Source organism: Triticum aestivum, chromosome 1D (assembly GCF_018294505.1).
Source record: "Triticum aestivum cultivar Chinese Spring chromosome 1D, IWGSC CS RefSeq v2.1, whole genome shotgun sequence".
In the NCBI taxonomy this organism is placed as follows: domain Eukaryota; kingdom Viridiplantae; phylum Streptophyta; class Magnoliopsida; order Poales; family Poaceae; genus Triticum; species Triticum aestivum.
Window position 1 is genome coordinate 308,386,304 of NC_057796.1, and position 10,622 is coordinate 308,396,925.

Below are 10,622 nucleotides of genomic sequence, written 5' to 3' on the forward strand. Positions count from 1 at the left end.
TAATTTCCATTAAAGAAAGGCATGGAACACTTCCCTAGGAAGAAAATAAAATTACCATATGAATCTATCATGAGAGCCACTTATGGATTGCCTACCAAAGATGGCAATACCTAGATCTATCCTTGCTTCTATGCCTAGCTAGGGGCGTTAAACGATAGCGCTTGTTGGGAGGCACCCCAATTTTATTTTTAGTTTTTAGTTTTTTGCTTCTGTTCAGGAATAAATATTTGTTATAGCCTCTGGTTAGATGTGTTTTTATGTTTTAATTAGTGTTTGTGCAAAGCTAAACCTATAGGATGTTTTTGGATGATAGTTATTTGATCTTGCAGAAAATACCAGAAACTTTCTGTTCACGAAAATAATTGTTAAAAATCACCAGAACGTGATAAAATATTGATTCCAATTGCTGCTGATCAATAAACAAATTGTCTAGGCCTTCCTATTTTGGCTGATTTTTTGGAGTTCCAGATGTTTGCGTTAGTTACAGATTACTACAGACTGTTCTGTTTTTGACAGATTCTGTTTTTTCGTGTGTTGTTTACTTATTTTGATGAATCTATGGCTAGTATAATAGTTTATAAACCATAGAGAAGTTGTAATACAGTAGGTTTAACACCAATATAAATAAAGAATGAGTTCATTACAGTACCTTGAAGTGGTCTTTTGTTTTCTTTCGCTAACGGAGCTCATGAGATTTTCTGCTGAGTTTTGTGTTGTGAAGTTTTGAAGTTTTCGGTGAAAGATTTGATGGATTATGGAACAAGGAGTGGCAAGAGCCTAAGCTTGGGTATGCCCATGGCACCCCCAAGATAATCTAAGTACACCTAAAAGCCAAAGCTTGGGGATGCCCCGGAAGGCATCCCCTCTTTCGTCTACTTCCATCGGTAACTTTACTTGGAGCTATATTTTTATTCACCACATGATATGTGTTTTGCTTGGAGCGTCTTGTATTATTTGAGTCTTTATTTTTATTTTACCACTTTCAGCTTTGCTGTACACACCTTTTGAGAGAGACACACATGATTCGGAAATTATTAGAATACGCTATGTGCTTCACTTATATCTTTTGAGTTATATAGTTTTTGCTCTAGTACTTCACTTATATCTTTTAGAGCACGGTGGTGGATTTGTTTTATATAAACTATTGATCTCTCATGATTCACTTAGATTATTTTGAGAGTCTTAAATAGCATGGTAATTTGCTTAAATAATCCTAATATGCTAGGTATTCAAGATTAGTAAAAACTTTCTTATGAGTGTGTTGAATACTAAGAGAAGTTTGATGCTTGATGATTGTTTTGAGACATGGAGGTAGTGATATTAAAGTTGTGCTAGTTGAGTAGTTGTGAATTTGAGAAATACTTGTGTTGAAGTTTGCAAGTCCCGTAGCATGCACGTATGGTAAACGTTATGTAACAAATTTGAAATATGAGGTGTTCTTTGATTGTCCTCCTTGTGAGTGGCGGTCGAAGACGAGCGATGGTCTTTTCCTACCAATCTATCCCCCTAGGAGCATGCGCGTAGTGCTTGGTTTTTGATGACTTGTAGATTTTTGCAATAAGTATGTGAGTTCTTTATGACTAATGTTGAGTCCATGGATTAGACGCACTCTCACCTTTCCACCATTGTTAGCCTCTTCGGTACCGTGCATTGCCCTCTCTCACATTGAGAGTTGGTGCAAACTTCGCCGGTGCATCCAAACCCCGTGATATGATACGCTCTTTCACACATAAACCTCCTTATATCTTCCTCAAAACAGCCACCATACCTACCTATTATGGCATTTCCATAGCCATTCCGAGATATATTGCCATGCAACTTTCCACCATTCCGTTTATCATGACACGTTCATCATTGTCATATTGCTTTGCATGATCATGTCGTTGGCATAGTATTTGTGGCAAAGCCACCGTTCATAATTCTTTCATACATGTCACTCTTGGTTCATTGCATATCCCGGTACACCGTCGGAGGCATTCATATAGAGTCATACTTTGTTCTAGTATCGAGTTGTAAATAAGTAGAAGTGTGATGATCATCATTTTCTAGAGCATTGTCCCAAGTGAGGAATAAAAAAAGAGAGAGAAAGGCCATAAAAAAGAGAAGGCCCAAAAAAAATGAGAGAAAAAGAGAGAAGGGACAATGTTGCTATCCTTTTACCACACTTGTGCTTCAAAGTAGCACCATAATCTTCATGACAGAGAGTCTCTTGTTTTGTCACTTTCATATACTAATGGGAATTTTTCATTATAGAACTTGGCTTGTATATTCCAACAATGGGCCTCCTCAAGTGCCCTAGGTCTTCGTGAGCAAGCAAGTTGGATGCACACCCACTTAGTTTCTTTTGTTGAGCTTTCATATATTTATAGCTCTAGTGCATCCGTTGCATGGCAATCCTTACTCCTTGCATTAACATCAATCGATGGGCATCTCCATAGCTCATTGATTAGCCTCATTGATGTGAGACTTTCTCATTTTTTGTCTTCTCCACATAACCCCCATCATCATATTCTATTCCACCCATAGTGCTATATCCATGGCTCACGCTCATCTATTGCGTGAAGGTTGAAAAAGTTTGAGAGTACTAAAGTATGAAACAATTGCTTGGCTTGTCATCGGGGTTGTGCATGATGAGAGCATTCTTGTGTGACGAAAATGGAGCATGACTAAAGTATATGATTTTGTAGGGATGAACTTTCTTTGGCCATGTTATTTTGAGAGGACATAATTGCTTAGTTAGTATGCTTGAAGTATTATTATTTTTATGTCAATATTGAACTTTTATCTTTAATCTTTCAGATCTGAATATTCATACCACAATTAAGAAGAATTACATTGAAATTATGCCAAGTAGCATTCCACATAAAAAATTCTTTTTTTATCATTTACCTACTCGTGGACGAGCAGGAATTAAGCTTGGGGATGCTTGATACGTCTCCAACGTATCTATAATTTTTGATTGCTCCATGCTATATTATCTTCTGTTTTGGACATTATTGGGCTTTATTATACACTTTTATATTATTTTTGGGACTAACCTATTAACCGGAGGCCCAACCCAGAATTGCTGTTTTCTTGCCTATTTCAGAGTTTCGCAGAAAAAGAATATCAAACGGAGTCCAAATGGAATGAAACCTTCGGGAACGTGATTTTCGGAACGAACGTGGTCCAGAGGACTTGGACCCTATGTCAAGAAAGCTACTAGGAAGCCACGAGGTAGGGGGGCACGCCTACCCCCCCTGAGATCGCCCTCCACCCTCGTGGGCCCCACGTTGCTCGACCGACGTACTCCTTCCTTCTATATATACCTACGTATCCCCAAACTACCATATACGGAGCCAAAAACCTAATTCCACCGCCGCAACCTTCTGTACCCGTGAGATCCCATCTTGGGACCTGTTCCGGAGCTCCGCCGGAGGGGGCATCGATCACGGAGGGCTTCTACATCAACACCATAGCCTCTCCGATGATGTGTGAGTAGTTTACCTCAGAACTTCGGCTCCATAGTTATTAGCTAGATGGCTTCCTCTCTCTTTTTGGATCTCAATACAATGTTCTCCCCCTCTCTTGTGGAGATCTATTCGATGCAATCTTCTTTTGCGGTGTGTTTGTTGAGACCGATGAATTGTGGGTTTATGATCAAGTTTATCTATGAACAATATTTGAATCTTCTGAATTCTTTTATGTATGATTGGTTATCTTTGCAAGTCTCTTCGAACTATCAGTTTGGTTTGGCCTACTAGATTGATCTTTCTTGCAATGGGAGAAGTGCTTAGCTTTGGGTTCAATCTTGTGGTGTCAAACCTGGTTCTCTAGATCGTACACTCTTCATGAAGACATATGATGGAGAACTGTTTGTGTGCCAAATCTATGTGGATGACATTAGCTTCGGCTGCACTGACAAGAGATACAGTGATGAGTTTGGACATATGATGCAAGAGCAATATCATATGTCCATGATGGGTGAGCTGAAATTCTTCCTCGGTCTTCAAATCCGTTAGCAGAGCAACGACATCTTCATATCTCAAGAGAAATACCTCAAAGATTGCCTAAAGAAGTTTGGAATGCAAGACTGCAAAGGATACACGACGCCAATGCCAACCAAAGGTGAATTAGGTCCCGACGACAATGGTAAAGAGTTCGATCAAAAGGTATACCGCTCCATGATTGGTTCTTTACTCTATTTATGTGCATCTAGGCCAGATATAATGCTTAGCGTTTGCATGTGTGCCCAATTTCAAGCGGCACCAAAGGAGCCGCATCACTTAGCCATGAAGCGAATTCTTCAATATTTGGCTTACACCCCAACACTAGGATTATGGTATCCAAAGGGCTCAGAGTTCGATCTAGTTGGATTATCAGATGCTGATTATGCCGGTGACAAGGTTGATCGCAAGTCCACATCAGGCACATGTCACTTTCTTGGATGATCTACATTGCTCTTGGATCTTGCTGCGCTTAGCTTCTATTGATGAAGAAAACTCTCAAGGACTATGGCATCCACCTGAAGCATGTGCCACTCTACTATGACAATGAAAGCGCCATCAAGATTGCCAACAACCCAGTTCAGCACTCAAAGACAAAGCACATTCAGATCCGTCATCACTTTCTCAGAGATCATGACATGAAGGAAGATATTGATATCATTCACGTCAACACTGAAGAGCAACTGGCAGATATCTGCACAAAGCCCTTGGATGAGAAAAGGGTTTGCAAGTTGCGGTGTGAGCTAAATATCTTAGAATCCTCAAATGTCCTATAATTGGACACACATCCTAACGCTTATGCATGTTGATGACTTAGATGTGCAACACACGAAGTAACGTATATCTTCAATCAATGAAGACATACACTCTAAGTGTGAATACATTAACACAGAATTTGACTTCAGAGCGCCATGATAATTGTGCGCCCTGTCTAGGTCTAATACTTCCTATACGGTGGGTAACGCCACCACCAAATTCTTATTGAAGTGTTTCTTTTGGCGTCATGGTTGCATAGCCTTCGCATTTGATTTGTCTTCAACATTGATTTGATTTCGAGTTTTATCTTCGCTATGTTGAGTTGGTCTGATATATATATATATATATATATATATATATATATATATATATATATATATATATATATATATGCATGTTCTGTCCTCTACAGCATTCACTTATAGCTATGTCTTCACATTTGAATTTTTCTGGTCTAAGTGAATATGATCAGACCCTAACCCCTTCTGTGCTTCCACCTCAAATTCTATCTATCCAAATCATATGCTTCTATTGAAACCTGTCGATTGTCTTCTCTAAGTCCTTGTCAGCAGAAGACAAAAAGACAACCATTTAAATCTGTTTTTAATGCCATATCCTTTTTGCCTGAATAACGGAGAAGCCGGAACGACCACCCGACAATCCAGGCGTGCGTGGGAACGTGGAACAACTTTCAATAAGTTGCATGCAAGCCATGTGTCCTTCATATGTGAACTGCCAGGGGCACTTGCGCAATTACGCTGGGCTGCCACCTTCCTTATAAATACACACTCATCGCGGTCAAATCTTTCCTTCCACCTCGCCACCTCGCACAAACCCTAGCGCCTCCGCTAGTTCACGTCGACGCTGGAGACGAAGCACTTAGCTGCCGCGACTTCTTCGATGCCGTCCTCACGCCGGCTGCGGACCTCGTCCTCTCCGCCGCCGCCATAGGTGTCTTCCGCCGCCAAGTTAGGTCACGGGAGATTGAACTGCTCGGCCTCTAACTCTGCCTCGTCTAGCAGTTCATCTGTGGTAATTAAATATCACTTTTTACTGCCTTTTTTATCTGTCAAATCAGTCCACTTCAACCAAAAGTGGTTTCTACACTTCAAGTATGGATCTGTCCCTATCTGCATCTCATATCATGCTGAGAATATTCACTTATGCTTCATAACTAGTTAGATTCCTCACTTGTACTTATTCATGGATTCGTACAAATCTGGAACCAACTCTCTTCAAATAAGTGGATGTCTTCGCACTATGAGGCCAATGTCTTCAAACTGATTTTTCTTCAAAATCTTCTGAGAATGCATATGACCTCTTCCCCTTCCCTCGCATCTCTAATGCTGTCACAGTTACATGTCCGTGGGAGAATCCCTTGGTTCTCATAGTCTGCATTCATTTGCAGAGTTCTTACAGCGTCATATACACTCCCCTAAAGCCAGCTCTTGTCTGACCAGCAAAAGGAAGCCATTCACGGTTCTGAAGCCATTCAGTCTGAATATAATGGCCACTGAGAAATCAGCAAGAAAAGGTGGTAGGCAGCGCCGTGGAGATACAGCTAAGGATTTACCTCCAGATCTGTTTGAACTGTACAAGTCAGATCCTGAGGAAAGCTATGGCCAGCGCAAGACCCGAATCCAATGGATTCGAAGATACTGGGCTGAACAGTGGTTCAAGTATCGCTTTGTAACTGCTGAATATGCTAAGAAGAATGCAATCAAGCGCCCATGGGGAGATATTCTGTACAGAAATCTGCAGCCCAAGTGAAAGTTTGAAGCCATTGCTGAAGGCTTCTACCCATGCACGGTCCGAGGACCGAAGCCAGAGAATGCTGATCCATCCTCTATGCTATGGTGTCGCGAAGACAATCTCTTCAAGCGCAATTTTCAGTTTGCAAAGGAGTCAGTTGCCAAGAACAAGAAGGCATTCGGACTCGACTTCAACCCTTGTCCATCTGCTCCTAGGCCAGATGGCACACGCGATGCTAATCCAAATGTCACGGCCCCTTCGACAACTTTGATGGGCTCCACTCCCACATTGCTGCTCAGCGGGCCACTGTGGATCAATCCGCTGATGACACTGATCCTGAAGAAGCACCAGCACCACCAAAGCCGCAAAAGAAGAAGAAGACCAAGGCTTCAAAGCCCTCTGCCTCACCAAAAGCTTCGCGTGTGAAGCCATTGGCCACTGCACCTCCTGAACCCAGTGTGCAGTCTGAAGATTTGTATCGTGTCTCCAAGAAGGCCGAGAAGTCCAAGACAACCAAGAAGCCCAAGAAGATTTCTGGGCATGAACTGACTTCCGTTCTGCGCAATGAGGATGACACCATTGATTTGTCCAGCGATGAAGATCTTGGTTATGATGCCCTAGAGTTGCTGATCAAGAGCAAGCAAGAGGCGGAGATCTTCAATGATCTGCCCCTCTTTGATGTTGATATACTGAATAACTTCATTGATGAGTGGTTCGATGACCAGAGCATCAGCATTGATGATCTTCAGCTTCCTGTGGACATCAGCGTCACATTCCACGGAGCCATTGCTAATGAGCTGCCCTTGGCTCAGAAGATAGTCGAGCTCAAGAACGAAATTGATTATGAGAAGGCTCACTTCAAGAAGAACATGGCCAAGCTCAGCGTGGTAGATGTTCAAATCTTCAAGAAGATGTTGCATGACCTGAAGGAAGAGTTTCACAAGAAGCGCAATGAAGCTAAAGGCTCAAGAGAGCACATGAAGTACTTTGCTCAGAAATGCGTTCAAGCCCACGATGAAGCTGAAAAGCGAAAGGCTGTTGGGCGTCCAAGCATCGACCCCAAGATGGCTGCCAAGCAAAAGAAGAAGTCTATTGTGGCACAAATTGAAGCACCAAGGCAGGAAGAACCTCGCATTGTCTTCCCTGCCAGCATGACAGGCTTGAAGTCTAAGGTCACCTCAGCAGCTTCAGTGCTAAAGAAGACAAGGGCAGCTGAAGCCAAGGCCAGGAAGTGCAAGCATAAGGATGCTTTTGATGAGGCCCATCAAAGAAGAAGTTGAAGACAAAGTCTTCAAAGAAACAGCATGCTGCGGCCTCTGAACCCCTTGTTGTTGAGCCCATTTCTGTTGCCCGTCCAGCCTCCACCAACCAGGAGCGTCGCCTTGTGATCCACGAGCCTACTTCCACAGAGGCTCCTGAAGATGAAGAAGTTCCAGTTGTCGACCCCATCACAGCTGAAGACATTGGTCATGATGACAATGTTAATGATGATGAAGTCCTTCCTCAGCTTGAGCCTCAGTCGATATCATCGCCTGCTCCAACGACCAGTGAACTTATTTGCATTGGTCGTCCATCAACGCCAATTGCTCAGGATGACTCATGGGCCGAGCGCTCACAGCAAGACACCCCCATTCATGATGAGACACCCAGAACTCCACCACCTCAAGTCACCACTCCGGTGCTTGACGATGACAACTGCATGGTGCAGACCACTCCATCACCACAGGCATCACCCGCATTTCGCAGGCTTCGCAAAGGCCCCAGGCCACAGGTCACCATGTCGAGCACTCCGGAAGGGGAAGTGCAACAAAGCTCAGTAGCACGTCAAGTGTTTCCTGAAGCCACCCCTACTGTGAATGTCTCTATGTCTGAAGCTAAAGTAGCTGAAGACATTCTGGCTGCATCAGCCGATGAAGATCAAGGAGAAAGAGAAGAAGAACGAGTTGCCACATCCCCTGCCACTGATCAAGTCATTCTCAAGGAGAATGTGACTGTGCCCGACCCTCCTGTTATTGAACAAACGGAGGTTAACACCACTGAGGCTGCCACAAACAATGATGCTGAACCCAATGACATTGTCATGGCTCAAGACAATGTGGCGCCTGAAGCTCATGTGCAACCTGAAGCCAATGTGGATGCTGAAGCCACTGTTCCACCTCCAAGGCCTCACACAATTGGACAGGCCTATGATCATGGCCAGCTTGTCATAGTGAGATGGCCCATTTTGGTTCCTCCCACAGCTCCCGGACCACAATATGACTATCATGTGGAGCAGAGACCACAGGTTCAGAAGCCGAAGCCAAGGCTGCCAAGGCTTCTAGGTGCTGCTACATCGCCAGGTTCTTTCAGTGTGAACAGCTTCAGAGCACACAACACCTTCTTCGGGATGCTGGTCTTCTGCAATTTGTCACTGACAAATGGCACTGGAATGAAGAGCTTCTGCTGCAGTTTTATGCAACCCTTCATATTCGTGGCTACAACAGGGATCCAAAGACATGGATCCTTGAGCGGATGACAGGAGATGTGCAACATGAAGCCAAAGCTCAAGACATCATCAAGCTTACTTCCCTGCCCACTCCAGGTGAATTGTATGAGCCTGGTTGTCAGCTTCACAGAAATGAACTGCAGAGTATTTTTCAGAGGCTGAACCCAATATGAGTCAAATGCTCAGTATGATGAAGCCATTGCCTCAAGATGCTGAATATCCCAAGGAATTCTTTGTGAAGGACCTCGAGTACTTGCCACGTACAGTCTATCATATACTGAGGCGTACTCTATGGCCAATCAAGGGACACTCAGCTGAAGCCAAACTTGAAGGAGCCATGAAGACTTTGGTATTCTACATCATCAATGGCATCAGATTCAATACCCAGGATTTCTTCATCAAACAACTTGCTACATCTGGGATTGATCTATTTGGCTTGAAGTTTTATGCTCCATGGGTGATGCGCCTGATCAAACTCCATTCTTCTGTTGACTATCTGCCCTCAGCGCGCAACCATCTTGTCTTTCTGCCTAAGGTTGACCTGCCCATTGAACCCATCTACCCCGAGCCTGCCAAGAAGCCTCTATATCTTCATAATGTTGATCATCAAAGCTTCATGCAACCAATAGAAGGAATTCATGTTCCCAATGCTGCAACTATTGCTTATCCTCTGGCTGGCAATATGCGTGTGCCCCATCGTGCCAACACCGAAGCCACGACTAGTACAATTGCCCAAAGGCCTCAAAAGCGTTCTTGTGTACTCAATGACCGAGAGCAGCTTGTGGCCTTACATCAGAAGCAGGATAAGCACCATGACTGGCTAAAGCGTCAGATGCAGAGTATCTTGGTGGATGTCAATCGCATTCGGTACCTGGCCACCAAGAACTCATTTGTTGCCCATGAAGCCTGTCGGCGGTCTTGGAAGAGTCTCACACTGCTCTGTCCTGAAGCTGATCTTCGCGGAGATGGCTTCACTGAGGGCATCAAGTTTGATTCCAGGCCTCCACAAAATGCAAGCTGGTGCCATACTCCCTCAATTGAAGATTCTGAGTATTCATCTTCGGCTGCAGCTGTTGTTGCGAGAGTCGTCGATGAAGAAGAGGATGCCACTTCACCAACCATGGCTGCACTACATCTCAACACTGCACCAGGCCCCTCTGCACCACCAAACTCCAGCGTCGTCCATACACGTACATCTACGAGTAGATACACTATGTCTTCAAACCTTTTTGGTCATTCCTGACAAAAGGGGGAGAAGCTTATGAGTTGATAGTCTTCAAGCGGGTCCTTATGGGTGGTTGCATTACTTTTGCTAAGTTTTTACAACTCTCGTCTTTTATAACATTTGGTTCTCTGAGTTGTAAGACTTAAACTCAATGGTCATCTGCTACTTTTTCTGCCACTTTGTGATGCAATGATAAATCCCGCATGAAGCCATTCCACAGACGTCCATTTTTCATTATGCATCTCATTATCTTCGTTATCTTTTTATATGCATGATGAATTGTCTTCATAAGTTGAAGAGGACCTCCACAAAGTAAAACCTGCCATGTGCCTTTGCATTCAAAAGCAAACTACCTATATGCACATCTTCAGGGGGAGCCTTTTGCTTCTTATGAAGACAATGCTTGAATCCTTAACTT